This window comes from Calonectris borealis, unplaced genomic scaffold, assembly GCF_964195595.1.
Source record: "Calonectris borealis unplaced genomic scaffold, bCalBor7.hap1.2 HAP1_SCAFFOLD_307, whole genome shotgun sequence".
Lineage (NCBI taxonomy): Eukaryota > Metazoa > Chordata > Aves > Procellariiformes > Procellariidae > Calonectris > Calonectris borealis.
This window is the reverse complement of record NW_027441690.1, coordinates 12501-17500: the sequence shown is the minus strand read 5'-3', so window position 1 is coordinate 17500 and position 5000 is coordinate 12501.

The following is a 5000-nucleotide window of genomic DNA, read 5'->3' as shown; positions in this document are numbered from 1 at the left end:
CGCAAATTGTTAATTCAAAAGGTGATAAGCGACCCTTCACATTTTCATTTAATTTACAACTAACTCTTGCACGTACTCTTGCCAAATTTATCTATTACAGCCGTCTTTATTAAAGAATTAACAGTAATTACTAACAGGTACTCATCGGCCCCACCTTCCCTCTCTCTCCCTTTCCCGTCCGTCACCTCTTGGCGTGCCCGAAAGAGAGGAATGCAGATTTGGTAAAGAAATCCGATCCTTCGTTATTGATGTGTCCATAGCCATGTTTATGTTTTGGGATCTCTTCAATGAACCCAATGGTTTATTTCATTGGTTCGATAAATTAAGTCTTCCTTAATTTTTAACGTCGATTCATTTCCTTCATTTCCGCACGAAGGAATTCATTCATCGTCGTCGAATACCTCGGTCCTAAGCGAGGGATAGAAACGTCGGTCACCGAATCGCTAGTCACTTGACCTTGACCTTAATTTACCCGGGGTCAGTTCTTGGTGCGCAGGGGATTGAGGAGTATTTGTACACGCGTCTTAACAAAGCAGGTCGAGCGTTATCGAGATTCTCCAATCGGCCCCGTTTTATTTTTCCGGGGGTATCGTCCACCTAGCCGTGCTAAAAGAAAATTAATTTTACCAGAATTTGATTGATTTCTTTTTCCCTACGGAAACCGATACGGACAATAACTCTTGTGTGACGCAGTGCTCGCTCTCCTGCATTAAAAGCCCTTTAAATCCCAGAAACGGGCGGGGGGTGGGGGAATTACGCCCACACGCACGCACACGCACGCATGCCCCCACTCCCCATCGCCCACCGCGGGCAGGAAGACGGGGACAGGGTGGCCCTTGTATCAGACCCGCTTAAATCTCGAATCACCCCCCCGGTTCCCCACCTCCCCACACACCCCCCGGACGGGAGACGGCGGCAGCCCGGTCCAGCCGGACCCGGAGCACGGAGGGGCCGTCAGGTCTACCCGGCTCCGGGGCCGGCGGCGGCCGTCAGGTCTACCCGGCTCCGGGGCCGGCGGCGGCCGTCAGGTCTACCCGGCTCCGGGGCCGCCGGCGGCCGTCAGGTCTACCCGGCTCCGGGGCCGGCGGCGGCCGTCAGGTCTACCCGGCTCCGGGGCCGGCGGCGGCCGTCAGGTCTACCCGGCTCCGGGGCCGGCGGCGGCCGTCAGGTCTACCCGGCTCCGGGGCCGGCGGCGGCCGTCAGGTCTACCCGGCTCCGGGGCCGGCGGCGGCCGTCAGGTCTACCCGGCTCCGGGGCCGCCGGCGGCCGTCAGGTCTACCCGGCTCCGGGGCCGCCGGCGGCCGTCAGGTCTACCCGGCTCCGGGGCCGCCGGCGGCCGTCAGGTCTACCCGGCTCCGGGCCAGGCGGCGGCCGTCAGGTCTACCCGGCTCCGGGCCAGGCGGCGGCCGTCAGGTCTACCCGGCTCCGGGGCCGCCGGCGGCCGTCAGGTCTACCCGGCTCCGGGGCCGGCGGCGGCCGTCAGGTCTACCCGGCTCCGGGGCCGGCGGCGGCCGTCAGGTCTACCCGGCTCCGGGGCCGGCGGCGGCCGTCAGGTCTACCCGGCTCCGGGGCCGGCGGCGGCCGTCAGGTCTACCCGGCTCCGGGGCCGCCGGCGGCCGTCAGGTCTACCCGGCTCCGGGGCCGCCGGCGGCCGTCAGGTCTACCCGGCTCCGGGGCCGGCGGCGGCCGTCAGGTCTACCCGGCTCCGGGGCCGCCGGCGGCCGTCAGGTCTACCCGGCTCCGGGGCCGCCGGCGGCCGTCAGGTCTACCCGGCTCCGGGGCCGCCGGCGGCCGTCAGGTCTACCCGGCTCCGGGGCCGCCGGCGGCCGTCAGGTCTACCCGGCTCCGGGGCCGGCGGCGGCCGTCAGGTCTACCCGGCTCCGGGGCCGGCGGCGGCCGTCAGGTCTACCCGGCTCCGGGGCCGGCGGCGGCCGTCAGGTCTACCCGGCTCCGGGGCCGCCGGCGGCCCTCAGGTCTACCCGGCTCCGGGGCCGGCGGCGGCCGTCAGGTCTACCCGGCTCCGGGGCCGGCGGCGGCCGTCAGGTCTACCCGGCTCCGGGGCCGGCGGCGGCCGTCAGGTCTACCCGGCTCCGGGGCCGGCGGCGGCCGTCAGGTCTACCCGGCTCCGGGGCCGGCGGCGGCCGTCAGGTCTACCCGGCTCCGGGGCCGCCGGCGGCCGTCAGGTCTACCCGGCTCCGGGGCCGGCGGCGGCCGTCAGGTCTACCCGGCTCCGGGGCCGGCGGCGGCCGTCAGGTCTACCCGGCTCCGGGGCCGCCGGCGGCCGTCAGGTCTACCCGGCTCCGGGGCCGCCGGCGGCCGTCAGGTCTACCCGGCTCCGGGGCCGGCGGCGGCCGTCAGGTCTACCCGGCTCCGGGGCCGGCGGCGGCCGTCAGGTCTACCCGGCTCCGGGGCCGCCGGCGGCCGTCAGGTCTACCCGGCTCCGGGGCCGCCGGCGGCCGTCAGGTCTACCCGGCTCCGGGGCCGGCGGCGGCCGTCAGGTCTACCCGGCTCCGGGCCAGGCGGCGGCCGTCAGGTCTACCCGGCTCCGGGGCCGGCGGCGGCCGTCAGGTCTACCCGGCTCCGGGGCCGGCGGCGGCCGTCAGGTCTACCCGGCTCCGGGCCCGGCGGCGGCCGTCAGGTCTACCCGGCTCCGGGCCCGGCGGCGGCCGTCATGTCTACCCGGCTCCGGGCTCGGCGGCGGCCGTCAGGTCTACCCCTTTTCGGAGCCCGTGGGGCCGCCTGCGGTACCCGGCGACCGCGGGTTGTTGGTTGCGTAGCGTCCGGCGATAAGGGCGGCCAAGTCTACCCGGCTCCGGCGGGACTTGGTCGCCTTGCCGGGGCCGAGGGGTAGACGTGTTGTCCCCGCTGCTTCGTCGGAGCTGCCGAAGGGGTCGCTGTTTTTCGCTGCCTCCAGTTACGTCATCGTAAAAGTCGGCGTGGTTGGCGCGCCTCCCCGGTGCGCAGAGGCGCCGCTCTTGGAGCTTGCCGGCGGCGGGGACGTGCCGGTCCGTACTATAGGAGCGAGCCGTGACTCGTCTCCAGAGCAGCGCTCGTCAGCGGCTGCAAGGCCCGCGGTTCTGCCAGCAAAGTGGGGTGCTCGGCGGCCGTCGTGGCGGTTCCCTCGGTGGTCCGGCCCAGCTTCCAGTCTCTTCGGTCCGGCCATCTCCCAGCGCTTGCCCGACAAGCCAGCCCAGCGTGTCCGAGGGGTCGGGAGCTGCGGAGAGCCGGAGCCGGCGGCCGGCTCCGGCGGCCGTTGCCGACCGGCACGAGGCATAAGGCCGGATCCCGCAGGGCAGGGCAAAGACTCGAACGCACCCAGCCGGGGCCCAGTGATGGTGAAGGTCACTGCCGGAGGCAGACGGCCGGGGGGCGTCGAGCCTGCCGCGGCTTACTCCCGGCTCCAGAGGGCCCGGTTGGTGGGACGACCGAGGTTGGCGGCACCTCGTCCCTTTGTGCCAGCCTTAAGCTGGAGCCCGCGAAGCGGGCGGAGAGAGCGGCGGCCGGCTCCCGGCCAGCCGAACGCAGACGGCCGGGGGGTGCCGAGCCTGCCGCGGCTTCCCCCCCCCGGCCCCCCGAGGGCCCAACTGACGGCGCAGGCGGGGCGGCGGCGTCCCGTTTTCACCGGTGCGAGCCCTCCGCGGGCAGCTGGTGGTGTCAGGCGGGCCCGGTGACGGGACTGCGGCGTGCAGGCGAGGCGGCGGCGCCTCGTCCTCGTTTCCCCCGGGAGAAGCGGTTCCCCGCGGGGCAGGGCAAAGACCGGCGGCCGGTGGCGGTCGCCGGCACTCGAACGCTGGAAGGCCGGGGGAGCCGAGCCTCCCTCGGCCCCGGGGGGCCCGATGATGGCAAAGGCGGGTGCTGGCACCGTTCCGGGGCAGAGGTGCCCGCGAGTGCCCAGCCCACCAGGGCTGCCGCCGGCTGCCGAGGGCCGTGTGATGGAGACGGGCAAGGTGGCGGCGCCTTGTCCTTTTTCTCCGGCCTTAAGCTGGAGCCCGCGAAGCGGGCAGAAACACCGGCAGCCGAATGCAGACAGCCGGGGGGTCTCGAGTCGGCCGCGGCTTGCCCCGGCCCCCGAGGGCCCGGTGATGGTGCAGGCGGGGCGGCGGCGCCTCGTCCTCTTTTTTGCTGGCGCGAGTCCTGGTAGCAGGAGGGCTCGCTGGGAAGGTCTGCACTCGTACGGGCGAGGTGGCGGCGCCTCGCCCTTCCGAACTTCTCCAGCCCTAAGCTGGAGCCCGCGCAAGCGGGAAGAAAAGGGCGGCCGGTCCCTGCGGCCGGCAGCCGAAGGCAAGTGGCCGCGGGCGTCGAGCCTTGAGCGGCTTTTCCCGGCCCCCGTTACCCGGGGATGGCACGGGTGAGGCGCGGTGCCTCTTAGTCTTCTTCGGCCTTCTCCTCCCCCGGGGTAAGCGGTTCCCCGGGGCGCAGGGCAAAGACCGGTACCGGTGGCCGGCACTCGAACGCTGGAAGACCGGGGGAGTCGAGCCTGCCGCGGCTTTCCCTCGGTCCCGTTGACCTCGCTCAAGGGAATCGATGCGCGGAGCGGGTGGCCGGCGGCACCTCCCGCTCCCCCCCTTCAGTCGACCCAGACCCGCAGGCAGCGCCTGCAGAGGTGTTCCTGGGCGCGTCGGAGACGCTTCACGGCGGGCCGGCTCTGCCGGTGACCAGGCCGCCGTTGCGGCTCTCCGGAGACGCTGCCCCCTCGCTCGCACGCAGAGCCCCGCGTTCCGCCGCCCGCCCCGCCCGGGGCGGCGGCGAGCGCGCGCGGCCGTCGCTGTCCCAGGACCGTGGCCGTGGGGCCCGCGCTTCCTCTCCCGATCGAGGTGGCACCCAGGGCGCGTCGGAGACGCTTCACGGCGGGCCGGCTCTGCCGGTGACCAGGCCGCCGTTGCGGCTCTCCGCAGACGCTGCCCTCTCGCTCGCACGCAGAGCCCCGCGTTCTGCCGCCCGCCCCGCCCGGGGCGGCGGCGAGCGCGCGCGGCCGTCGCTGTCCCAGGACCGTGGCCGTG